Source organism: Macaca thibetana, chromosome 5 (assembly GCF_024542745.1).
Source record: "Macaca thibetana thibetana isolate TM-01 chromosome 5, ASM2454274v1, whole genome shotgun sequence".
Lineage (NCBI taxonomy): Eukaryota > Metazoa > Chordata > Mammalia > Primates > Cercopithecidae > Macaca > Macaca thibetana.
This window is the reverse complement of record NC_065582.1, coordinates 82,503,599-82,531,489: the sequence shown is the minus strand read 5'-3', so window position 1 is coordinate 82,531,489 and position 27,891 is coordinate 82,503,599. Positions and strand designations below refer to the sequence as shown.

General features: G+C 37.5%; 1 protein-coding gene and 1 long non-coding RNA gene across 2 annotated transcripts in view; one reads left to right on the top strand and one right to left on the bottom strand.

Annotated features, from left to right (window-relative positions):
- PPA2 (inorganic pyrophosphatase 2) overlaps positions 1–27,891 on the bottom strand; it is a 1,020,900-nt gene that overhangs the window by 977,738 nt on the left and 15,271 nt on the right. The gene's annotated exons all lie outside the window — the stretch shown is intronic.
- Positions 1–27,891, top strand: part of LOC126955196 (uncharacterized) — a 45,254-nt gene that overhangs the window by 6,097 nt on the left and 11,266 nt on the right. Inside the window, exon 3 of the long non-coding RNA XR_007725833.1 lies at positions 23,430–23,519. This is a non-coding gene — a long non-coding RNA (uncharacterized LOC126955196). The remainder of the gene's footprint in view (positions 1–23,429; positions 23,520–27,891) is intronic.

Sequence of the window (27,891 nt, the reverse complement as noted above, 5' to 3'; positions counted from 1 at the left end):
TGGCAGAGGCAAAGGTAGAAATGAAAATTATTTGAATATTATCAATGAATGTAGAAGATAGTGATGGTGACTCAGAACAGGGTTATAGCAGTAGAGTGATAAGAAATGTAAGAAATGGTCAGATACAAATATATATGTAAATACATATATGTGTATATATGTGTGTGTGTATATATATACACACATATATATATATTTTTTTCTTTTTTTTCTGTTGCCAAGGCTGGAGTGCAGTGGCACGATCTCTGCTCACTGCAAACTCTGCCTCGCAGGTTCCAGTGATTCTCCTGCTTCAGCCTCCTGAGTGGCTGAGATTACAGGTATGTGCTACCATATCCAACTAATTTTTGTATTTTTAGTAGCAGTGGGGTTTCACCATGTCGCCAGGCTGTTCTCAAACTCCTGGCCTTCAGTGATCCGCCTGCCTTGGACTCTCAAAGTGTTGGGATTATAGGCGTGAGCCACTGTGCCCAGTCAGGTTCTTAACATATTTTGAAGACAAAAACAACAGGAATTTCTGAGTGATTGATTGTTGGGAGTAAAATGGGTAAAGGCTAGGGCTGGAGTGGGTTGGTGGGGGAAAAACTGGAGTTTAATAATGCACCTGTTAATTCTGAGAATATCTTTTGGAGAGCTAAATTTCAAGTCCTGGGTTGTATGTATTAGTCTAGAGTTCCAGTTTGGATTAGAAAGTCATATTTGGGAGTCATTGGCGTATAGATGGCCTTTATATTAGGTTGGTGAAAAGGTAATTGCAGTTTTTGCCGTTGAAAGTAATGGCAAAAACCTCAATGCTTTTGCATCAATCTAATAGTTATGAAACTGGATCAGATCACCAAATGACTGATGTAGATAAAGAGAAGGGAATCGAGGAATAGTCCAAAGACACATTAAGAAATTAGAAAAGAACAATCAACAAAGAAGTTTGAATAGAAGAGGTGAGTGGTGTAGGAGGAAAACCAAGAGAGTAACACTTGGGAATTGCAGTAAGAAAAGTATATCAAAGTGGAGGGATAATCAATTTGCTCAATGCTGCTTAAAGGCTGAGAAAGAGGAGGAGGAGAGCTGACCATTGCACTTGTTATCATGGAGGTTGTGTTAGTCTAGATTCTGTAGAGAAACAGAACTAATAGAATATGTGTTATATAATACACACATTGATGTAATACTCTAGATTCTGTAGAGAAACAGAACTAATAGAATATGTGTTATATAATACACACATTGATGTAATACTCTAGATTCTGTAGAGAAACAGAACTAATAGAATATGTGTTATATAATACACACATTGATGTAATACTCTAGATTCTGTAGAGAAACAGAACTAATAGAATATGTGTTATATAATACACACATTGATGTAATACTCTAGATTCTGTAGAGAAACAGAACTAATAGAATATGTGTTATATAATACACACATTGATGTAATACTCTAGATTCTGTAGAGAAACAGAACTAATAGAATATGTGTTATATAATACACACATTGATGTAATACTCTAGATTCTGTAGAGAAACAGAACTAATAGAATATGTGTTATATAATACACACATTGATGTAATACTCTAGATTCTGTAGAGAAACAGAACTAATAGAATGTGTGTATATAATATATATATTATACAGAGAGAGAATGCATGTGCACATACATGCGCGCGCGCACACACAAACACACACACACCCCTGAGAGAAAGAAAAAAAAAGAGATTTCTTTTAAGAAATTGTGGCACAATTGTGGAGGCTGGCAAGTCTGAAATCTGCAGGGCAGGCTGACAGGCTGAAGACCCAGCAGAGCTGATGCTGCAGTCTTGAGTCCAAAAGCAGTTTGGAGGCAGAATTCCATTTTTCTTGGAGGATCTCAGTCTTTTTTCTTACAACTTTCAACTGACTTAATGAGTTCTGCACATATGATAAAGAGTAATTTGCTTTACTCAAAATCTACTGATTTAAATGTAAATCACATCTGAAAAATACCTTTACAGAAAATACCTTCATGGAAAATACCTTCATAGTAACTGGTGTTTATCAAACAACTGGGTACCAATCCTAGCCAAGTTAACACATAAAATTAACCATCAGAGAAGTCATTGATGAAATTGAGAAAAACAGTTTCAACAGAACATTTTTACTACTATATTCCAATGTCTTATTAGTAGAATGGTACTTAGCTCAATAAATATTTGTTAAAAAATGTATTTTCCACTGATTTTTTTCCTTAGATATTTTATCCTCACTTGAATCTAATTAGAAAAAATATGCCAAAAGGAAAAAATTAAGAAACCTCTTTTTATTTTAGTCTGTAAAAACATATAGAGGTTGAGGAGTAATAGAAACAATTTAAAAACTGGTCAATGAAAAACCAAGAAAATAATTCTATAGTAAAGTATAATGGAAAAACATACAAATAACCTAATAATTCTAAAATGTTTTTAACAAGCCAAATTTTTTATTTTCTGGTAGCATTTCTGTATTACCAAAAATTAAGATTTTATGAGTGTTCTTTATATAGTCTCAAATTTCTGTCTGTAGAGTTGAAAATAAGTATGGTAATTACTTACGCATTCCCAAATACGGGAGAAACAACTCTAAGATATATAGATAATTAGATATTTTCATTGGTGACATCCAACAGATTTAATTTTGTATCCCATTAAGATTTTGCTAGAGTTACCAAGTTACCAAATGTGGAACTTTTCCCCTTATTTCCCCATCCTCCGGGTAATCACTGTCTGGTAATATTTGAAACCTCAAAGTTATCGTGCTCATTTAGTGACTAGCTTCCTGGTATCATTTGGCCTTTTAAATTCCAAGAGCTGGACTTTCCACAATAATTTCCAGAGTTTTGAAACGTCTTAAAATGAACATGACTCTGTTTATGCTCTTTCTTGATCTAATTATGTTTGGTTGAATTGTCAGACTTACTGGTACAACACTGATTATTTTACCATATTGTAGATAAAAAGACTGTTTATGGGTTACCATTAAAGTTCCTAAATTAGCTAAACTGAAGGTATGTGGTAAGAGTGAGAGCACTTCAAATACTCCAACTCTCATTACAGTTTAGTTTCATGATATAATTGGTTAGAGTATGCATGCAAGATGATTTTTATCTAGGTAAGTTTGCTACAAAGTATAATTTTTTCTATTAAAACACTGATTTAGTACAATTTGAGAATGCCTACATTAGTGATTTCCACCAGATAAATATGATTCAAAAGAAAATCCAATTCACAATTCATCTATTTAAAAAAGCACAAATCATCAATTAGTCATCTCTGAGAAAGAATAATTTTGACTCCAAAAATTATGTGTTGATTGATATTAGCTTAACCATTCTGTGTCAAAATAATTCATAGAGTTCTTCCCAAATTTTAATTTGACATTTAATATTTATTGGTGACAGAGTTTTAATAATTAAAGAAATAACTCTTCTAGAGTACATCTATCTTCCACAAAACAAAACTTTTTTTTTTCACAATTGCTTTGGTTCAGATCTTCAAGACTGGGACTATTCTTGTGGCCCAGTGTTTAGCCATGAAATAGTTGGTTACTGATTAAATGTATAAGTGAACTAATAGGTATATTGATGAACAATTTTATTAAGTATCAAATTTGTATTTTTGCTACAGCTTCCTCTGCAGGTTTCCCTGCTTTCACTCTTGGTCTCCTGTGGTATATTTTTAACATAGCAGAGATTCTGGTAAAATGTAAATTAGATCACAACATTCCTCTGATCAAAATCTTCAAATGTCTTTTACCTTACCAAGAAAAATATCCATAGACCTTACAGTTATTTTCAAATCCCTGCGCTTATTTCCCTTCCTTCTGTCCCCCGTGTTCTCCATCTTTACCTCATCTCCTCCCATTCTATTCCTCACTTTTTCTGCTCTAATCACATTGGCCTCTTTCCTCAAGCACACTAAACCAATTGCAGTATCAGCTATGCTTTTTCTACAGATATCCATAGGTTTATTTTTCCATTCCCTTCACATTTCTGCTCAAATGTTCTTTTATTTGTGAGTTTCCTTATTGATAACATTATGTCAAATAGTAGTCTTCTTCCTTGGCAGTCACTATTACACTTACCTCCTTTATTTTTCTCCACAGCAATGACCACCATGTACTGGATGAATGAATACATTTCAGCCTCTTGACCCTCTCCATTCTGTATCTTTAATTTCTCACTTTTCCACAAGCATATAAAAACACTAAGATCTTTTCCATTTCTCCCTGTAGATTTTGCAAACTCATCCTAGTAGTAGCCCAGACTGCACCTGCTTTGCCTGATGTGGCATATGTTACTAGAGATGACTAGTAAGCCTTCGAGTACATGGTATATGGCAATTGATTTGGCACATGCATTCTTTTCCATTTCAGTTGGAAAAGAGGATAAGAAGAGTTTGCATTTATGTTAAATTGACCAATTATTTACCATTTTTCCTTAAAAAACTGTCATGAAATATGCCAAAGAGGTTGAGTCACCTTGATATCTCACATAATATCACAATGATTTATTACACTGATGATATTATGCTAATTTGAGAGGACAGGCAAGAGGTGGTTAGTATATTAGAAGTGTTGGAAAGAGACATGTCTTTCAAACGGTAAGTTTAAATTATAGGAACCTGACACTTCAGTGAATATTTTAGGTATCCAATTGTCAGGAGTATAACAGTATCCTCTTCAAAGTAAAAGACAAATTGTTGCATCTTCCATCTACCGCCACAAGAAGAGCATAAAGTGTTTGGTGGATCTCTTTGCTTTCTGGAAGCAGTACATTTCACACAGAGAAATGTTGTTTGGGACACACATGAGGTGACATAGAAGGCTACCTGGGGAAGTATAGAAATCTGCAGCAGTTAAGGATATGATCCAGGCAGTCCTGTTGCCTGAGCCATTTGATCTCCTGGCCTCTCTAATGTTGGAAGTGTAATGTTGGGAAAAGTGACAGTGTGGAATTTATGACAAGCCTCATTTGGAGAATCACAGTGCGGGTAGCTTGGATTTTAGAGCAAAACCATGCCATCTACAAAAGAAAATTACAAGCCTTTTGAGAAACAGCTCTTTGCATGCTACATGGCTCTGGTAGAGTTTGAATGCTTGACCATGAGGTGCCAAATGACCTTGTGTCCAAAACTATCTATTATGAGCTGAGTGATGTCAGATCTCTAAAGTGAGTTGGGTGGGTCTAGCAGCAGTCTGTTGCAAGATGAAAATGGTACATGTGAGATCAACTGCAAGTAGGATCAGAGGTCACAAACAAGCTGCATGAGCAGGTAGTCTGGTCCCCAGTGATAACATTATAGTTGCTCCAGCACCCTGCCCCAGATCATATCCATGATCATTTAGAAGATTCTCAATGACTAACTGAAGAAGAAGGAAAAAGTCTGAGCTTGGTTAGTGGGCAAGTCAGCTGAATATATGGTGCCAGGTGACGGTGAATGTTGGCTGAATTATAGCCACATTCACTGGGATGTCTTGAAAGATAGTGGAGGAAGAAAGTCTTCCTGATGTGTGGGACTGTGAGTGGTTCACTGGGTCATTCACTTTGTGTGCAAGGAGAAGTGTTCTGAGGGCCTCGGCTAATGACCTGGCCAGCAGGCCAAGGACCTAGAAGGAAAGTGATTGAAATATTGGAAATATTTGAGTTTCCAATATTGAAATATTGGAGTTTTGGAGAGACATGCAGGTATATCTATGAGTATGGACAGGAAGTATGAAGATTTTTCTATCACAAGTTATTGCCCACCAGAGACCATTTGCCCCAAAGAAACATTACACAACCAATAGACAAAATAACAGCCTGTTGATATTAGTCAGTCTTTATCACCAGTCACCCAGGAACTTGCATGAAGGATACCGAGTTGCCATAGTGGCAGAGATGGAAGCGGTATATAGATCCAACTGTGACACCCAGTAAAGTCTGAGCGGGTTATTCCTGCCTCTGAGTATATAACCTACCAGCAACAGAATCTAAAAGGGAGTGTCCAGTGTAGCTCTGTTCCTAGAGAAGACCAAAAAGCCACTTTTTAGCAAGTCAAATACATTGGGTCGTCTCTGTCTAGGAAGAGTTAGTGGTTAATCTTCACTGAGATAGGTATCTATTCTGGATATGGTTTCCCTTTTCTGCTTGCAGAGCCTTACCCAGCACCACTATCCAAGGCCCTGTGGAATGCCTAATTAATAAGGCAACACCCCTTGCTGTTTCCTGACATCAGCCAGATTTCCTGGTCACAGGAATCCGATGCAACATCACAACAGACCAGAAGACTCATTTCATGTTACAGGGGGCACAGAAATGGGTCCATGACTATCGATTATGGTCATTTCATAATCTACAGATTGTGGAAACAGCAAGCCTCATAGAGCAGTGAAATGGCTTACCAAAGGTACAGTTGAAGTGTCCTCATTGAGGTTTCTCAGCATATGCATAAAATTAGAGACATTTATATGGCTCTTTTCCCCAAAAGAATAAATAAATCTAGGAGCCAAAGCAATGAAAGCAGGGGTGGTCCTTCCAGCCATCACTTCCAATGGCCACTGGGGTACTTTATGCTTTCTATTCCTGCAACTCTGGGTTGGTGGCTCTAGTTCTTAAAAGATTTGTACCCTTATCACAGGACACAGAACAAATCTCATTGAATTCTAAGTCATGAGTGCCACTAGAGTACTTCGGATTCCTTGTATCCAGGATAAAAGGGCCCTGTATTAGCAGGCAAAAAGGGGAGTCACTGTCTTGGTAGGGGTAATGACTCTGATTGTTAAAGTAATGATCAGACTCCTATAGGATTTAACTTCACTTTACCTCCTAGATTTAACCAGGATTAAGTCACAACTGATATGCTAGGGTTGATAAGGTTGTGCTGGGCCTAATGAATAAAGAAAAAGATTACATACTGAAGGAGCTGCAGAACCAGCCAATATGTACTGGCAGAGCAAGGAAGAGTGGTACTAGATACACGATAATAGATATACTAAATATATCACATATATTAGGTATACGGTACTAGCTTCTGATGGTGTTGGATCAAAGGGTATGATATCTAAGGTCCAGAAAGGAAGAGTTTGATATGGAACACTGTCACATAATGAAATAGTTATCACCCTGGCAAGGATTCCAGGAGATGGTGCTAACAACCAGAATAGGACTTGGAAGCTTGGATAAAAATGATTGCCCACACTGAGTGAAACAGAAATGCCAGAGTTCCATGGTAGATGGAAGAAAAGATCAGAGGACTCAGGAGAACGAACATTTTGGAGTGGATATACTACCTAAGGCTACAAAACCCATCAGCCTCTCTAATTCTGTGAGAGAGCATAGAGGACACTCATATGCCAAAGTGGTAAGGATTGTGCTAGTGAGGTGATGACTGTCCTCTGTCAGTCAAGGCTGATGGCAGGAGATGCTGTTGTAGGACTGGGCTCTCAGATACCAGTGGAATGATATCTGAGTGCTGAAATTAGAGAAGCCATGTGGCAGCTTTTAACTGCCAGAAGCAATGTGTAGACAGCAACTATAAAAAGTGGCCAGATCAGGATAACAGCCAGGGGACTTGATCCACAGAATACTATGAAGATAGTTAGTAGAGTAAGTTAATAGAATAGGTAGAATAAAAAATCACCCTTACTTTTTTTTTTTCTACCTCAGTCAGTTTTCATACCTGAATATTCGGACTAAAGAGAGGTCTCATCTCCAGTAGGAAGAATCCTATACATCAAGACAAGTGTATATGGTAGTCATTTCCTAAGTTGATCCCCAAAAGGACATATCGTCATTTTACTGTGGGAAGGGCTGTTGGCATGGGTGCAGGTTGACACTGGTACCTGGGGACTGAAAGGAGATGTAAGTTGATATGCATTTTTTTTTCTGTCTACTTTGAAGATTTTTATTTGTCCTTGGTTTTTAGATTTTTTTCCAAAATGAACCTAGATGTGGTTTTATATGTGTATGCTTATTCTTGCTATAGACTGTTTACACTCCTTTAAATGCATATATTATTACTGTGCCTTATGCCTGTAATTCTAGCACTTTGGGAGGCTGAGGTGGTGGATCACATGAGGCAAGGAGTTTGAGGCCAGCCTGGCCAACATGGCGAAACCCCATGTCTACTAAAAACACAAAAATTAGCTTGGCGTGGTGGTGCATACCTGTTATCCCAGCTACTTGGGAGGCTGAGGCAGGAGAATCCCTTGAACCCAAGAGGCAGAGCCTACAGTGAACTGAGACTGAGCCACTACACTCTAGCCTGGGTGACAGAGCCAGACTCTATCCCAATAAAGAAATAAATTGATATATATTAAAACCTAATCCCCATTGTGATGGTATTTAGAGGTGGGACTTTGAAAACTGATTAGGTTATGAGGGTGGAGGACCATGAATGGGATTAGTGCCCTTATAAGAAGGGGCCTTAGAGAGCTACTTTGCACCTTCCACCATGAGGGCACAGGCAACAGACAGCTATCTAAGAACTAGGAAGCAGGCCCTCAACAGACACAAGATCTGCTTGAGCTTGGATCTTGGACCCAGCCTCTAGAACTATGAGAAACAAATGTATAAGCCACTCAGTCTATGTCATTTTGTTGTTGTTGTTGTTACAGAAGCTCAAAGAGACAGTTGTGTTTGTGTATCATAGCCATTTTAAAATTCATTTATTGGTTTTGGATAACTTGTAACAACTATCTTTCAAATAATTAATTCTGTCCCATTCTCTCTTCTTGGATCGCCTGTTAAATATATATTACTCTTTTAAAAATGTCTGTATATCTCTTTGTGTTCTCTTCTGTATTTTTCATCTTTCTATTTTTCAATACTTTAGTGCAGATATTTCCTATTCTATCTTTTAGTTTGGTTTACAAGATACTTCATTTTAATTATTTTTAAACTGATATATAGTACAAACTCTATGGCATGTAAAAGGAAACGTAGATCAATTTCTTTTCTCGTGTGATTGAGGTGAGATTTGCAGTTACTCTTACATTCTTATTTCTTTAAATTATATTTAAAATTGTACTACAAGCTCCATATTTCATAACCTTTTATCATAAGGCTTAGAGTTGCAGTGCCCTAGCAACGTAAACCCTCTAATTTTGAACACAAAAATTGGGGTACACAAACCTGAGTCTGAATAGAATTTTAATTCAACCAAGTTAGAAGGTCTTCTCTTAAAGAAGATTATACTGATTAAAGAACAAATTTACAACATTATGAATAAATCATTCCTAAGAGTAAAAGGTAAGTATGTGGAAAAATAGGAGTAGATTATGGAATATCTGTGCTAGTGGCTTTTTTCTTCTAGGGCAGCTGGACACTGGGTAGTCTTGGTCAACAGACAAAACTTTTGCCTCTACCTGTCATGCTCCCTTGTACACATTTGTGCACTAACAAAGCCAAGTCTCAAGGCCCAGGGTATAATTCTAGGCAGCTTAACATGGCTGTTCCAGAAAGATAAGTGAAAAAACTCTCTCTTACAAAGGTAGAAACAGAATGATGTATAAAACAACACAAAACAAAGATCATTATTCCTTCAATTCGCTATATGAGAAACGGGGGAGTGAGCTAGGCTGCATAATGGTTCCTACAAATACCCAAGTTCTAATCTCTGGAAATTCTGAATGCTACCTTATAATGCAAATAATAATAATAAAATAAAATAAAGACTTTGCAGATGTGATTAAGAATTACAAGATGAGATTATTCTAGATTATGTAAATGCAATACAATGATTTTTATCTGAGGCAACCAAAGAGAAATTTGGTACAGAAGAGAAGAAGGTTATATGAAAGAAACTGAGACGGGCAGAACCAGAGAGAGAATACGCTGTGCTACTGTCTTTGAAGATGGAGTAAGGAACTATGAGCCAAGAAATGCAAGGAGTGCAGTTCTAGACAAGAAAAGACAAGGAATGGAATTATATCCTACAGCCTCCAGAGGGTATTTGGCCCTGCCAACACCTTGGTCTTAACCCTGTCAGACTCATTTTGGACATCTGGTCTACAGGACTGTAGATAATACATTTCTATTGTTGTTGCTCTTTGTTTGCTTGCTTCTTTTTTTATTTTTGAGACGGGGTCTCACGCTGTCGCCCAGGCTGGAGTGCAGTGGCGCGATCTCAGCTCACTGCAACCTCTGCCTCACAGGTTCAAGCGATTCTCTGCCTCAGCCTCCAGAGTAGCTGGGATTACAGGCGCGTGCCACCATGCCTGGCTAATTTTTGTGTGTGTGTGTGTATTTTTAGATGGTTTTCAGATGGTTTTAAACAAAAGAAATTCATTCTTTCACAGTTCTGTAGGCCAGAAGTACAAAATTAAGGTATCCACAGAGCAAGCTCTCTGTGGAGACTAAAGACTTCATAAGCCTTCAGAGAAAATTATTTCCATGCCATTCTTTCAGCTTCTGGTGTTGCCAGCAATCCTTGGCATTCTTTGGCTTGTAGATGCATAACTCCATTCTCTGCCTCCATCATCATGTGATGTTTTCCTTGTCTCACAGTCTCTTCTCCTGTTCTTATGAGGACACCAATCATAAGGGATTAGGGTCCACTCTAATTGAACGTGATCTAATCTTAACTTGATTACATCTACAAAGTGATGTTCATGCAAGTCCCCCTTTTTTTTTTAACTGTAAAATATGGAACTTGGACATCTCTTCTAGGCAGACAATTTTAAAATCTCTAACTCCTCTTATTTTGTTTCTTTTTTAAACTCATAATTGTATCACATTCATTAGTGTGCTTGTTTTGATTACATATTTTTCCAAAAAAGAAAAACAATGAACAAAACCATATCAATTTGTGAGACTGTCTGAAGAATGAGAAATGTAGCCATATGCAGTTAGCAAACAGTTTTCACAAATAATTCGGATGATTCAAGACAAGGAAGCAAAGATATTAAAAAATCTCAACTATTTAAATGGTTCAAGCCTGTTCCAACCTTAGTACTCTGCCACATGCTATTTTGTCTTCTGGAAAGGTTCCATTTTGGCTAACTTCTATACCTTTCGCAGGTTATAGCTCAGCTGTCAAGCACAGAAGGCTTCTGTGACATCTCTCACTCCTTTTTCACCTTTTTAAATGGGCTTCTTTTAGTTATTTTCAGTCTTAAAATATATTTTCTTCATTTATTATACTTACAGTTTGCAATTACATATTTATTTGTGTGTTTTTTTGTTTGCTTTCTCTCTCCTTTATTTGACTGTACATTCTTGGTGGCAGAGATCGTATCTGAATTTATTTTAAATCTGTCTCCTTAGAGCTTAGCACAGCAAGTGCCTTGTTCATATTAGATAATCATTTTTCAAATGTTCAAATGGATACATTTAGTCATATTGCTACTGGTTCTGTAATTGCTGTATCATGAAGAAGAATTTGGGTTTGTGAATCTTTGTATAACTTAGTATAGTATGTTACCTTTATTGTCTAAGAGTTTATCAAAGGAATGACTGAGAGGGGCTGGATGACCAAAGGGTAAAATGTGGCCAACTTCCCTTGAATAGGCCATCAAGTGTCCTCCTAGACATGCCAAGAAAACAAAGTATGAAAATATATTTATAGAAAGAGACAAGTTAAAAAATAAAATAATGAGTATTAAATGATGACACAATATTAAGATAAACAAGATTATTTTTTAAAGTACTTCATTCTAAGCCAGGGTTTCTCAACCTCTGCACCACTGACGTTATTTTGGAACAAATAATTCTCTGTTGTGGGACTGTCCTGTGCATTGTGGGATGTTTAGCAGCATCCCTGGATTCTACCCAGTGGATTCCAGTAACACCCCTTCAGTTGTAACCACCAAAATTGTCTCCAGACATTACCAAACATCCCTTGGGACATAAAATTGTCCCAGTTGAAAACCACTGCACCTCAGAATTAATAAACAAAAAAAGCTAAACCAAAGCAAACACAAACAAGGAGCAGAAATCCTTATGTTACATATTACCTCATTTCACTGTCCCAAAGACCTCAAAAATCTCATAAAGCAGGTGAATGTTGTCGTTATTTCATACATAAAGAGAAGTAGAAAAATTACGTGACCACCTCAATGCCTCATAGTCAGAGGCAGAGCAAGGATTACGAATGTAGGTCTTTTGATTTCAAACTTTGTGCCATTTCCATGAAAATATTTTTTATCTTAGTGAAAATACTCACTGGAAGGGTTCCAGAGCAGAGGTGAGCCCCGGCCCCTGGATAGTGAGGGCCCTGGGAGGTGAGTGGACTGCAGGTATTCCTACTACCAACATTCACGAGGCTGAGTGTTGTCTCGGGGGTTCCCAGGGACTGTGGCCTAATTTGGGATCACACCTAGGAGAAAGTGATTCTATCTTATTCTTTTTTCTTTTTCAGTATATGTTTGTGTTGACATTGTAACTTTTGAGAGCAGAATTGCTGATATTAATAGTATCGACAGTCTATGTGTTTTGCTGAGGTGAGAGGATTGCTTGAGGCCATGAGTTCAAGGTTAGCCTGGACAACATAGTGATATCCCATCTCTACAAACAGTAAAATTAAAAAAAAAATTACCTGCATGGTGGTGCGTGCTTCAGCCTCAGGAGGCTGAGGTGGCAGGGTAGCTTGAGCCCAAGAGGTTGAGGATGCAGTGAGCCATGATCATGCCACTGCACTCCAGTCTGGGCAACAGAGCAAGACCCTGTCTCGAAAAAAGAAAAAGAAATATTACATTTGTTTTTTTTTTCACTTGATCAGGTGTGGGTTGGGGAAGAGGCAAGGAGGGAGAAATAGAGTCACAGAAAGGGAAACACACAGTTTCAGAACAAGAGAAATTGAAAGTCAGGAAGAGACAGACAGAGAAAGGCAGATAGAAAGATACTTAGACACGCACGGAGCCATAGATAGAGGCACAAACAGAAGTATATACAGACCCGGGGAGACACAGAGGCACTGTGAGTCAGAAGGGAGATGAGAGATCAGGGGTTTGGGGAGGGAGAGGCTGAGGGATGTAGGCCTGGCAAGTGGGGACCCAGGATGTAGGGCTTAGGAGGGAATTGTGAAAGGTGAGGAGGCGACTGACTGATTGACTCACCTATCCAGGGATCTAACCAAGTAATAGACCTTATTTCAGTAATGTTGGAGGCATTATTGTTAAACATACTGAGTATCATTTCTCTCATCCTGAAAAACACAGTGAGTCTGTACAATGCACTGAAAGAACCCTCAAACTTATCCATATGATAACCCCTTAAGGACACAAGACATGAAAATCCCCATTTCCCTCTTCTGTCACCTTCTCCATTTCCCTCTGGCCCCACAAATCCAAAAGCAGCTGACTCAAGTATATATCAGGGTGGTTCAGAGCAGGTTAGGCAGGCTGCTAGCAGCTGTGTGCAACCTGGGTGGGGGTGGGGATGGGGGCAGCTGTGAGCTCTACATTTGGGAGGGCCTCAAAAGTTTGCTCCCCCTGGATTATTCTGACTAATCTAAACTTTTACATTGAGATACACAGCACCAAGACAGCTACTATTCAGTTTATAGCATCACAATTACAGTGGGAACCTGACTATGCTGGGAAGGGCTTTAGTGCTGGATCCACATAACATTTGATGCCTCCCTCTGGATCAGAAAGCCCCAAAGTCAATGTCCAGGATCCAAGTATTTTCTAACTGGCTTCATGGTCGACAGCTGGGTCTAGCCATCAGAGGTTCAACCAGACTGTATGCAGCTGACAGACCATAGTCACCCTTCAGGTGAGAAATGGAGTTGACACTGAACACATAGGAAGTAGTTGTCACAGTTTATGATGAAAATAATTTCTGAGTCTATGGCTATGTAGTCCATCCCAAGTGATCCATGCCTCCTCTCAGTTAGCAAGTGCTGAAATGAAAATACTGCTTGGAATTGTCAGAAGCATAATTGCCCTTGGAGAAAGAGATTTCAGGATACATCATGACCTGTTCTATGAGGAGCCCACAGAACCAAGAGGACCTTCATGGTTTTCTAGTCTAACTGCTTACTACACTCAGGAGGACACCAAGGACTATACAGGTTAAGGGACTTGTGTAAGATAATTACCAGCAACTTGGTGGCAGAACTGTGACTAGAACCCAGATGTTCTATTTTTCACCCTGTGCTATTTCCACTTAGGGCTCATAAATATACAATCATATTTTAAATAGAAATAGATTGTCTTTGAACATTTCCAATGAGTTGTCAAAAGAATGTCAATACATAAAGGGAATATTTAATAAGCAGTAAGAATTAGAAGAACTAAAAATTATCCAGCATCTAGCCTAATATATGCACAATAAATACTTGTTAAATGAAATGAATGGTGTGAAATCATTCTCATTCTTTTTAGGAGGTTCCTGTTATAAATAACCACAAAATGACTTACCTTAGTGAAGGATGCAGGACTCACAACTTATAAGGTGCCATTTTGGAAGAATGCTTTTCTTTTATAATTAAAACTAATGAAAAATTCACTGAACAATGAAATGCTAAAGATATAGGGTGCTCAAGAGATTAATAGATGCAAACCATGTGTCACTACTTAAGAAAGTACACTCTCAGCAAATGTGAAGCTCCTCTCTTGTCCTGCAGAGTAAAGCAAGTCCTATTTTCCAAGTGTCTTTATTTTGGATTTTCTCCCAAAGTAAAAATCACTCTTCATTGTAAAATTCAATGCCCTAGAATACAAAGCCAGGATTTCATAGAAATATTAGGTTATTTCAGGAGAATTACCTGCCCCCAACACATTACCTTTAAATAGGACATTTCATCAAATATTGTCACCAGTAAAATGAAGCAGGGGGCAGTGTTCCTCCTGGAAGTTGAATTAGCATGGAAAGGTTGAATGAACCAGATTATATGTCACATTTTTCAGATAAATTGATTCTCTGGAGACTAAAGAGTGGTAAAGATTTAATAGGATTCTCAATGAATCTCTCAGGTCTCATTTTATTCTGACCAGAAATCTCATGCAAAAGTTCATCAGATCAACTCATTTCTCAGCTGTGTTTGTGTCTTAAGACCTTTGTTCTTGTTTGGCAAATCTGTGTGAAATGATATATCTATGGTTCCAGGTCACCTCAACATTTAGGCTGCTGTTCTGTTTACAGCTTCCCAAATGTCTCCTTTTCCCAGAGGCTACATCACCCTGGCCCTTTGATGTATTGGAAGGACAGAGACTTTGCAAAACAGTTCTTTGAGTATCTCTATTTTGGGTTATAAATTCCTAAGTGAACTTAGAAGGCCAAGGATTTCCCTTTACAATTGCTCACTGTATTAGCACAAGCCAAAATAATGCTTACCAGGGTCATTTTTGATTACTCTTTATGAATGAAAATTCCATCCCATTAAACTTTTTACTATGTAAAAAATATTTATTAAGGTAGTTCAGAAGAAACTAAGTTAGCCACTGTATTAAACAGAGCATGACAATTTTAATTTACTGATAAAAAATTAAAGATTCTTCAGGAAATGTTGTAATATTTTGGTACTATGTAGTTCTTATATTAAATGATCCTAAAAGAACATGTCTTAAAGCATATTAATGTTCTAGATTTTTAAAGCCGTACCTTTTGTTCATCTAGTACACAAAATATACACATAACCTTTTGAGAAAGATATACACATAACCTTTTGAGAAAGGTTATGATTACATGCAGATTAAAAGTAAGAAATGTGTCTCAGAAAGATTAAGAGACTGATCTCAAGACACACAGCTAGGAAGGAACAGGCTCGGACTTATATTTAATTCAAGCGTTTAAGACATCGAAATCATTTTAAAATACACTTTAGCATATTGTCTCTTATGTGGTTAATCTCTAAGCAACATTCTTGAGCTTTTTTGGGTTCACTTTAGAAGGAAAAGACCTATTTATCAAATTTTATAGGCCTGGAAATACATGTTTCTATAAAAATTGTATTTATAAACTTGTAGCCTGAGATCAAAATATAAACTTGAAAGTAATGTATCTTTGCCATTTAATCAGATTGCTTTTAAAGCACCCAAATGATAGTAATTGAAAAGATGGTACATCTTATTTGTGTCAACCATCTTATTGCCCAATAATTCTATTTAACTAACTTAAACTCTTTGTTGTAATTTAGAACAATTCACTTGTGGAGAGAGATTTTGATTACTAAGCTCTAGAATTTATTAAAATATTTTTGTTAAGTATCCCTAAATCTGTTCTTTAGGTTCTTGATCTTTAACTTGTTTCTAACAGTTGAAATTTAATTAAATATGGTTCCCAAAGAAGTAAAATATCATGTTTTCATATAATTCTAAAACTTTAGACCTTACTCAATATTAAAGTAGTTCAAAAAGTACTGAATGTAATAAAAGCATTGTTTGACAGATAAGGTTGGGTACATGTTTAAAAATCACAATTTAAAATGATTATATTAGTCAATCCACTGTTTACAACTATACTGTTCCATCTTTTTGCTATTGCCATTTTCTCAAATCTTCTCCATCTGGCAAGCATCTTTCTTTCCCAGTTACTTGTTCTCTGAATTGTCCTTGGTGTACAGCAGTGGTTCTCAAATTTTATAGCAAGTTTCAGAATCACCTGGGGGCCTTTATAAAATATAGGTTGCTTGGCTCCATCTCTGGAGTTTCTCATTCAATAGATCTGGAGAAGCCCCAAGAATTTGCATTTTGAGTCAGTTTCCTGATGATGGTAGTGGTGATGTTTATGCTGCAGGTCCAGTGCTTACCCTTTGAGACCACCTATTCTCCGTGATTCTGGTTATTTCCAGTTCTTCAGTTTGCCTCATACATTGAAAAGACGGAAATTTTGTATAACAATCCTTTTCTCTCAGTTTCCACTGTCCAAGGTAATTAGGTTTTCAATCATTTGATGTTTGCCTATAGGCAAGATCATGACCTAGTAGAATTGTAGTTGTTATTCACAGAGGAATAAAATTCTCCCATAGGTCATTTATAATATAAACTATAATATCATTCCTCCTCCCAAGGCTTGTGCCCTGCCTTTGGAGACCAAGAAAGACATGGATGAACAGCTCATTATTATTTAAGGAACAGTTTCTAAACAAAATAAAATGAGATAGCCAGTAATACGTGGGATTTTTGTACCCTGCATGACTTTTACCTCAATACATTCAGAGATTTGTGAAGAATTACTTCTTGTTTCATCTATGACCTGACAAGATGTTATACAGACAGACAGCTGTTGGAATCATTGAAGTGAATCTTCTTCTTGTCCACACTTATAATAATTTAGCCTCTTTGAAAATAAAGTGATAATTTCAAGCCGTTAGCTACCCATTGAAGCAATACTAAAAGGCAAATCAGGCTTGGACTGGCATTGGTGGAGCTGGAGTTTGTCTTAATGTAATATCTAAAAACTTACCTATGTTTTCTTTGATTGTAGCAAGCCATTGATTTTTGTATTAAAAAGACTCTAGGATTCTGAATTTACATGGTTTCTTTTAATTGTACAAAGCAGAGTTTATATAAAGGGTATTTTATTTGATTCTATTAACTGAGCATCAATTGTATGCCAGATAATAAAGTCAATGATTAAAGGACATGTGACTCCTGCTCTCTGGGAACTTACATAAAATGTAGACATGGAAGGGTGACATTAGATATTTTCCTACATAATTGGAGCTACCTAGGGAAAGTGTATTTCATCACACTCTACAGAAGGTTTGTTGGCTGAGGCCCTTTCATAAGGGATTAACCTTCAGATGAATTCTCGTTCCCCCGCCAGCTGTGTGTTTCTTCTTGCAAATACTCCCAAATAATTCAATTCTTTATACAGTAAAATAACTTCATTGCAGTACAGAATCATTTCTCTGTCCCAAGGATGGATTTTTCTATGAAACAGTCACGAGAGGTTCATATCTGTGCTTTTTTGTGGATGGTCAGAGCCCTGTGAAAGAGGCAAATAGGGACTGTAATGCAGGACAGGCAGTAGTCTTGATAAAAATGAATAAATAAAAGCACACACAAAACAATTCCTTTTCCAGCTTTTACATTTGCTAAATCGTCAGCTGTATTCTCCATATACTAGTCTTTAGCTCATTAATCTTCAAACACATTAATTACCACTGCTTTGACTGACTTCTTGGGATATTTACACACTGTAAACAGTTCTGGTATTCTTTGCAAATCCACACTGTGAAGTACCCCTTGGGGTCAAGTGCATTGCCTTTCCTTACCAAAGAATTTATTCTTTTGAAAAACATGAACATGACCATTTCCCTTATATTATTCTCTTGTGTATGACGAAAATAAAGATACATACTTCTTGGGGAAAATAAATTGAAGTATCTTCCCTCCATTCAGCATTCTATAATAGGCAAGATATGGGCCTCTTTTTTATACCATCAAGAGAGACTTATTATCTCTCAGGAAGGAAAACCCTTTGGATTTAGTTATTCCTCTAATTAATATTGCATCTGCAAGGCATATGTCTACATTTTGCCACCATTGCAAACACATCAGTCCTTAACATATTGAAAACAACTCTAGCACCTCTGGCTACATTGAGGAGGTTTCTATCATCTCAAGGCATCTAAAACTCACCATGTATACTTATGGGCAAGCAGCCTGAAAGTAGAAGTGTGGGGGATGCTAACATGGTCCATATTTGTTAACAGAAACCTCCTTCTGGTGAATGAGGGAAGCCTAATCCCATGGAAGTATGGTTTCAATTTTTCATTGAAATTACAATCAAACAAATTGCCAGCACACATTTTTCTCTGTCAGATGTTTCCCTCATGATAGATTTGGAGTACCTTGGGCCAGTTTATAAACCTTGTCCTCTGCCAGTGTTGCTACAGACTCTTCTCTTTGTTTTCAAATAAATTTCACTTTTTTCTCCAACTGGTGGATACATTTGATCCACAGTAGTACCTGACAGGAAAATGTGTCTTCAACATGCACTTTCTGCAGGACTCTGATGGAAAGGACAATACATTATTGGCTCTTCTTAAGTTCTCTGTGGGGAACTCAGTATGACAAAAATCACAAAAACCAAGAGCCTGCAATTTCCTCATTTTCTTGCACATATTAAAATTGTATTTATCAAGGTTGACTCTTGGCTGCTGGTTGAACTAGCTCTCCTGGAAGGAATGGCTTTTAGAGCATTGCTTTGGGACCAAGGGATCCTAAGAACACTGTTGGACAAAGTAGTCTTGGGGATGATTGCACTGTTTTCAAACTCATGAAACCACAAGCTTCTCAGGAGAACTGAGCCCAAGTTGAAAATCATTCACCTCCTTTTCTTTCAGCAAGCACTGTCAGAGGGAACAATCAAAGGATAATAAAGACCAGTTGTTTTGATCTCTGGTCCCATTACTATATCCCTAATGGGTGAGAATCTACATCAAAGAAACTAGAATGACCCTGGGAATTGACCATACTTTTGTTTTCAGCCTATCTCCAAGCAAAGGTGTGATGGAACTGATTTGGTGTAAAGCTTTGGCCATGTGAATGTGTTGGCAACTGCCAAATGTTACCATCTGGACCAAATCATTTCTTTCTATATCTTTGCAGGTGTTACTTTTCAAGGTGACTGCTTCTACTTTAATTAGAGAGGAGTTGGGTTCTAAAAACAGAAATAGCTTAACGACTATTAAATTTTTATTTTACTATAGGAGAATTGTTCTATTTAAGTACTTAATACTGCATAAAAAAGACCCATAAGAAGAGAAAGAAGTGAGATATAAGGTAATATGCTTTTGTGAAGGAAGCACTAGAAAGGGAGTAACAAGGCCTGGACTCAGTCTGGGCTTTGCTCCTGAAATAACGTGTGACTGAAGAAACACATTCTTCAATGTCATATTCCTTCTCCCATATAAATTATCTCTTATCAGCATCATATTGCCATTGAATTTCAGGCATGGAAGGGACCTTGGGGTATTAATATCTCTACCTATTTTGGCAGTATTTTGGGAATCAAATGAATATTAAAACTATTTTTGTATTTATTTGACCTTGACTATTACTACATACCCACTATGTAGGAAGCACTGGGAGATAAACAGAGAAAACTACAACGATAAAAAATATATGCCTTTTTCTCTTAAGCCCATCATCTTATATGGAGATGCTTTCTTTCATGCAGTTATTCAAAAAACATTTATTTACATACTATGGTAGATGTTGGGAGTACAAATGAAAAGAGTTTTTACCAGACATCAAGAATCTTTTGTATTTATTGGAGAGATAGATGAATAAATAGTTTACAACTGTGCTAAATGCTTGGTGAACCATGGTGAGAGTGGTATCAGGGAGGTTTCTAAGATGAAATGGTAATTGGTTTGTTTTATTTATATACAAATATTGTGAATGAAAGTGTGATATGTGTGATCGGAAGCTTAGGGGAGAGGGACAGATGCCACATGGTATTCAGGGAGAAATGTTTCTCAAGGACCTGAAGCACCATATTATATAAGTTATAAATGGAAGAATTTTGTTATGATTCATTGATTTTTAAATTTCTCTTGGATATCCATGGAGAGTTGTCAAAGTCTTGCTCAGAAGCCACCCTCCTTAGTCTTATGTCAAGTCTCTAAAATAGTACACAAAAGAACATCACTACCAGTTCCACCACCACAAAAAGCAACCACAAATGCCATAACTGCCTTTGCTATTACCACTACTGCCACCCTGCCACTATCATAATTGCCACAATAACCACCATCACCACCACTACCAACAATGTTACCATAATCACCACCACTATTGCCATTATCATCGCCCCAAACAACCACTAATATGTTGCCACCGTTACCGCCACTGTCATCAGTCCACCACTACCATCATTTTTACATCACCTCCCTTACTATTGCCACTACCACCACCATCACCACAGTCATTAGTACTACCACATTGCCATTACAGCCAGCAACAACCACTAACACTGCCGCCACTACTAACCAACATCATTGTCACTACTGTAACCTCAATCACCATTTTCATCACCACCACTGACACCATTACCAGCACTACGACCAACAGTCTCATTCTCATTCCTGAAATATGTTCCTAAACCTTCTCAAGCATTTTAATAGTCATCTTGGTCCCAGGTCAGAGTTCTCACATGTGTAAAATGAGTGATATTGGTAGCTGTTATTAATGTCAGCAAAAGGGGCACTTTAATAAAAGCCCCTTTCCAAATGTTTAAGGAGAATTCTCCAGGTTTACAAAGAAAATTTAAACTTTAAATAGTTTCTTCCCTAATGGAACAAACAACAGTAACACACACTGATACCTTGATTTAAAATATATTGCCACTTGGGTCCTTAATATGTAAAGAGTGATTTGAAATTTCTTCCTTGGAGGAATAGAGAAGTGAAGATGGCATGATCCACAACTGTGACGATGATCTGGTATGACTCCAGTTCTTAGTTTCACCCTGTGTAGCTTGTTCTTTCTAAAGAGTTTGCAGTTGAGGCTAAAAATAAGAATAAGGCTACTTATAAGAACGTCAGAGTTCTGTAGTTAAAAGTATCTCATATTTTCTGCTGATTTTTATATATTTGAAGCTTATGAAAGCAGCTAGAGTCAGATAGAAGCATGCCCAGGACAGAGTTGATAGTGGAGACAAAAAAAAAAAAAAAAAAAAAAAAAAATGAACAGGGCTAGTGTTTTCCAAAACTTCTTCTTGTGGTTGAATCCCAGGCAATTGTGTTTTAAATTAAATTTAGAGCAATTTTCTCAGGAGAAGAAGAATAATAGAATTTGTATGCAATATAAAGATCATGATCAAAGGCATCTATAGAGGAAAAGCTGTTGAATGATGAATTCTTTCCAACTTTTTCAAAAAAGATTCAACTGCAGTTTCTTCAGTTGTTTTGTCATCTCTTAGTGCTCATTCATGTCATTCAGCAAACATCTTTTTTTTTTTTTTTTTTTTTTTTTTTAGGCGGCATCTAGCTCTGTCGTCCAGGCTGGAGTGCAGTGGTACGATCTTGGCTCCCAGTAACCTCCACCTCCCGGGTTCAAGAAATTCTCCTGCCTCAGCTTCCTGAGTAGCTGGGATTACAGGCATGTCCCACCATGCCCGACTAGTTTTTTTTTTTTTAGTAGAGACAGAGTTTCACCGTGTTGGTCAGGCTGGTCTTGAACTCCTGACTTCATTATCCACCCGCCTTGGCATCCCAAAGTGCTGGGATTACAGGCATGAGCCAACACACCCAGTCCAAAAAACATCTCTTAAAAGACCACTGTATCACGTGACTGAGTGACTGTATTATATAAGTAGCTCTTGAGGACACCACTCCTCAGTAACACCTTGGAGCTTGCCACCTATTGAAAACCGTAGCAAGCAGGTAGTGACATTACAGAAGAATCATGCTGAAATACACAGGTACATCTGGTCCAATGAACATCTGAGATAGATAACTGGACCATATTTGTGGTGATGAAGGGTCTGGTCAAGAAAGGAGGCTGGGGTAAAACACCATCTATTCTGTCACTTCAAGAATGGGAAGGATTTTGCTAGAACAAGAGAGGGTGGGAAAATAAGAAAGGAGTATAGAACATTTTAGGCAAAGGGAATAGTGTGTGCAAAGATGAAGTATGAAAGAAAATGTAGCTCCATTCCAGAAACTGCTAAAAGGATCAACATGGTGAGAATATCACAGTAGATAAATATTAAGTTCCAAAGGTATATGAAAAAACAGCTGAGGAAAGTGAAACACAGAGAAAGTTCTATTTGTTAGCAGTTCTCCCCCTATGCCTGTGACCTGAAAAAAAATTCAGTACTTTCTGAAGCATTTGGATCCACTTAGCTGGTAGAATACCAGCATTTCATGGGAGTATATGTAACTAGAACAACTAGTTAGGAGCCAACGTGGCCATATCTGCTTTCGGAACAAAGTTTAACATGGAATTACGTCTATGACTACACCAGGGTTTGGACTGAAGGTGTTACAAGAGAGTTGTAGTAAGGAAGGTAGAATGATAGTGTGGTTGTAAACATATTTTAGAGGATTTGTGCATGTGTGTTCCCTGTTATGTGCCTTCTATTCTCTTGGGATTCAGATCTGCTACGCACATGCAAAATAAAAGACAGATATTTATAATGTATTTTTAGGATGTATTAGAGGTTAATGACAGAGTCCTAGTCTTGTACATGTTTTATTCTTTCCGTAGCTACAGAAGCATGGAAGGAAAGTATTACTGGTAGAAAACAAATATAGAACTTCATGTTGGAGAAGTAGGACCCTAACTAATGAGTTCTGACAGTCTGATTTTTAGTAGCGTATTTGTAGATATTTGACACTAAGTAGCTATGCTTCTACTTATGTTAAAGAGAACTCTCACTTCTCTGACAGAATAATAGTGTAGAATTCTTCATAAAAAATAAATAATTTGATGTACAGTTGTTTTTCAAGATGATTTCAAAACACTTCCTTTTCTTAAAAATGAGTAGTAAATATTTTCTTAATTTAGTTAAAATCCTGTTTCTCTTTATTTTTTAAAGCTGTCGTGTCATGAGAGAGCCAAGATTCTTTGAACATATTTAACTGCTGGAGGGAATGGCTCAGAATCCCAAGTATCAGCTTCAGCACATGTAAGTTCCCTGGAACAAAACTTCATATCCCCGAAGTTTTCTTTTCAAGTTGCCAAAGTAAGGTCAAGAAATACACCAAATTTCTCTAGGGCTGTTTCTCTCTCTCTCTTTCTCTCTTTCTATCCCCTTACTCCCCAGGTTTATCATTATCATTTGTTAATATTAAGGTACAAACTGAAGCAGACTGTTTTTGAGGCCAGTATTGGCAATACATCCAGTACACTCAAGGGCCTGAAAAGTTAATAAACTTTTGCTGTAATACAAGAAGGCAAAGGACAGTAATTTTGGGCTCAAAAGAGTTGTTACTGATTATATTAAAGCTTTTACTTTTGTGCTCTAAAACAAAATGAATACAATGGAAATTCAAATTGGATAGACTTTTAAAATACAGTTTGGAAACATGACAGTCACTTTGAATAGCCAGTTGGTTTTTCCTCTTGACATGTAAACTAAAATATTTGGTCAGTTATTTTTAAAAGAGTGGTAATAAAAAAAATTAATATTGACTGTATGGCACTATTTCAGCTAACTTATGTCAAGATAAGACAAAAATGGCACATAACATATTCATCCCTGTTTCAGCTGTTGACAGTTTATTTCTGTTAGTCATTTTCTTATTAGGAAATTTAGTTCCCAGTACATGAGTTTTAGTAAAATTTAGTAAAATGTAATATTCATCTATTGTGCTAAGCACTGTGCTATATGCTTTATGTGTACTATAGCACTTACTTTTCATAATAATATTATTGATATTATCAAATACATTTTATTGATGAAGAAATAGAGGCCCAAATAAGGTGAATAAATTCCCCTGGGGTCAACAGCTAATTAGTGGTAGATTTGCAATTTATAGATTTGAGATTTGGGATAGGTTTTAGGTTTATAATCATATTTCTCTGATACCATTGACCTTGATACATTTACTATGTTACATATCAAGCAAAAATTCTGGTACCTTTTCTAAAGTTTAACACAGGATAACAGTATTTTTACACATTTTAATATGGAGTTAAATAAAAAACTCCAAATTGAATCTTTTTTTATAATTCCATTTCATTATCAGATTGTGAAATTTAAAAAATCCTCACCTAGGATCTGTCTGGTAAGAGTGTAATAGCATGTCATTTAAAGAAATGATTCTGTAGGGTTAAGAAAAAGCACTAGCCATTAATTCTAACCTGATTCAGAGGGTACATAACATAAGACCTGAGCCCTGAAGGAATAACTTTTCTGTTTATAGAATTTGATCATAAGAAATTTTAAATTTATATTCAATGTTTGTAAAAAATGAGACAATTTTTTTCTCTTGATTTTTCTAACTGAAACCACACTTTTAAATTTTTTAAGAACAGGACATTTAGAAAGTGATTAATTCATAATATGGTCTAATCACTTTACAGAATGTGGAAGGAAAATATAGGCCAAGGAGAAGGTACAACATTACAGTTTTTGTCACAGGATGGGTCAGGAAAGGGTGAGAAGAGTCCAGTTTGTTCATCCAGCTGTGTCCAGCCATATATTTGTTCTATTAAATTGTATCTCAGAAAATTAGCCTTGAGATCCTCTGAAACTTATCTTATTTGTCATAGAAGATAGAGTACGTAAGAGCAGTTGTTATGTCTAGAGGTAGATGTGGAAAATCCTTTATGAAGGAAATTCTACTCATATTTTATATTTTGGTTCTAATTCTCCTCAATTCATATACTCATTCATTCAACAATCATTTTGTGAAATGGTAATACAAACATGAGCAATAAAGACTCTTCTCCCTGTAAGAGTTCACAGTCCAGTGGGAGATTATTTATCTATTTATCTATCAATCTCTGTCTGTCTGTATTTTTATTGAAAAACAAAGCTACCATCTCCATAAGTTCAGAGACTAAAGAGGAACGATTGTCCACCTAACTCTTTCTGGAGAAAGGTGGAGGCAAGGGAAGGTTGCAAAGAGTTTTTTTGTATATGGTGCTGGATAAGGGTCCAATCTCACTCTTTTGCATGTGGATATCCAGTGTTCCTAACACTATTTGTCAAAGAGACTGTCCTTTCCCAATTGAGTAGTCTTGGCACCCTTGTTTAAAATCATTTGACCATACACAATAAAAGACTTATTTCTAGGCTCTCTATTTTGTTATATTGGTTTGTGTATCTGTCTTATGCCAACACTATGCTGTTTTGATTACTGTAGCTTTGCAATGTGCTTTGAAATCAGAAGTGTGAATATTCCAACTTTGTTCTTGTCTAAAATCATCTTGGCTATCTAGTATTCCTTGAGATTCTATGTGAATTTTAGAATGGATTTTTTTTTTAATATTTCTGCAAAAAATAATGCCTTTGGGATTTGATAAGAATTACATTCAATTTGTACATTGCTTTGGATAGTAAGACCATTTTAACAGTATCAGTTCTTTCAATCTATCAGTATCAGATATATTCCATTTATTTGTCTTCTTTAATTTACTTAAGCAAGGTTTTCTAGTTTTCAGTGTATATCTTTCACCTTCTTGGTTAAATTTATTCCTAAGTATTTTATTATTATTATTACTGAGACAGGGTCTTACTCTGTCCCCCAGGCTGGAGTGCAGTGGCATGATCTCGGCTCACTGCAACCTCAGCCTCCCAGGTTCAAGCAATTCTCCTGCCTCAGTCTTCCAAGTGGCTGGAATTACAGACATGTGCCACCACACCTGGCTAATTTTTTTGTATTTTTAGTACAGACAGGTTTCACCACATTGGCCAGGCTGGTCTCGAAATCCTGACCTCTGGTGACCCACCCACCTTGGCTTCCCAAAGTACTGGGATTACAGGTGTGAGCCACCGTGACTGACCAGTGTTTTATTCTTTTTAAAGCTATTGAATAGGGAATTGTTTTCTTAATTTCATTTTTAGATTGTTCATTGCTAGTGCATGGACAAACAACTGATTTTTTCATGTTGATTTTGTATCCTGCCTCTTTGTTGAATTTGATCATTATTGCTATCATTATTTATTTGTATTTTGTGCATGGAATATTTAGGGTTTTTTATGTGGGGACTATCCCTGTCTTAAAACAGAAAGTGCTGCACCCCAGGAAATCCCTTAGTCTTAGCCAAACTGTGGTGGTTGGTCAGTCTAGGTGCTGCTGATCTGGTGGTAGAGAAACAGTGACTATTAGTAGCAAGATAGTGTATTTTATGAATTGAAATTTTGATTAAGAAATTTGTAGATTGGAAGATGGCCGAATAGGAACAGCTCCAGCCTCCAGCTCCCAGCGTGAGCAATACAGAAGATGGGTGATTTCTGCATTTTCAACTGAGGTACCGGGTTCATCTCACTGGGGCATGTCGGACAGTTGGCGCTGGTCCACGGGTGCAGCCCGACCAGCGAGAGCTGAAGCAGGGCAAGGCATCGCCTCACCTGGGAAGCACAAGGGGGAAGGGAATTCCTTTTCCTAGCCAGAGGAAATTGAGACACAAAACACCTGGAAATTTGAGTAACTCCTACCCTAATACTACGCTTTACCAAGGGTCTTAGCAAACGGCACACCAGGAGATTATATCCCACACCTGGCCCAGAGGGTCTCACGCCCACGGAGCCTACCTCATTGCTAGTACGGCAGTCTGAGATCTAACAGCAAGGCAGCAGCGAGGCTGGGGGAGGGGCGCCTGCCATTGCTGAGGCTTAAGTCGGTAAACAAAGCCACCTGGAAGCTCGAATTGGGTGGAGCCCGCCACAGCTCAAGGAGGCTGGCCTGGCTCTGGAGACTCCTTCTCTGGGGACAGGGCATAGCTAAACAAAAAGCAGCAGAAACCTCGTCAGAGGAAAATGCCCCTGTCTGACAGCTTTGAAGACAGCAGTGGATCTTCCAGCACGGAGGTTGAGATCTGAGAACGGACAGACTGCCTGCTCAAGTGGGTCCCTGACCTCTGAGTAGCCTAACTGGGAGACATCCCCCACTAGGTGCAGACCGACATCTCACACCGCACACAGCGGGGTACACCCCTGAGATGAAGCTTCCAGAGCAAGAATCAGACAGCAACACTCGCTGTTCAGCAATATTCTATCTTCTGCAGCCTCTGCTGCTGATACCCAGGCAAACAGGGTCTGGAGTGGACCTCAAGCAAACTCCAACAGACCTACAGCTGAGGGTCCTGACTGTTGGAAGGAAAACTAACAAACAGAAAGGACACCCACACCAAAGCCCTATCAGTACGTCACCATCATCAAAGACCAAAGGCAGATAAAACCACAAAGATGGGGAAAAAGCAGTGCAGAAAAGCTGGAAACTCAAAAAATCAGAGCACATCTCCCCCTCCAAAGGAATGCAGCTCATCACTAGCAACGGAACAAAGTTGGACGGAGAATGACTTTGACGAGTTGAGAGAAGAAGGCTTCA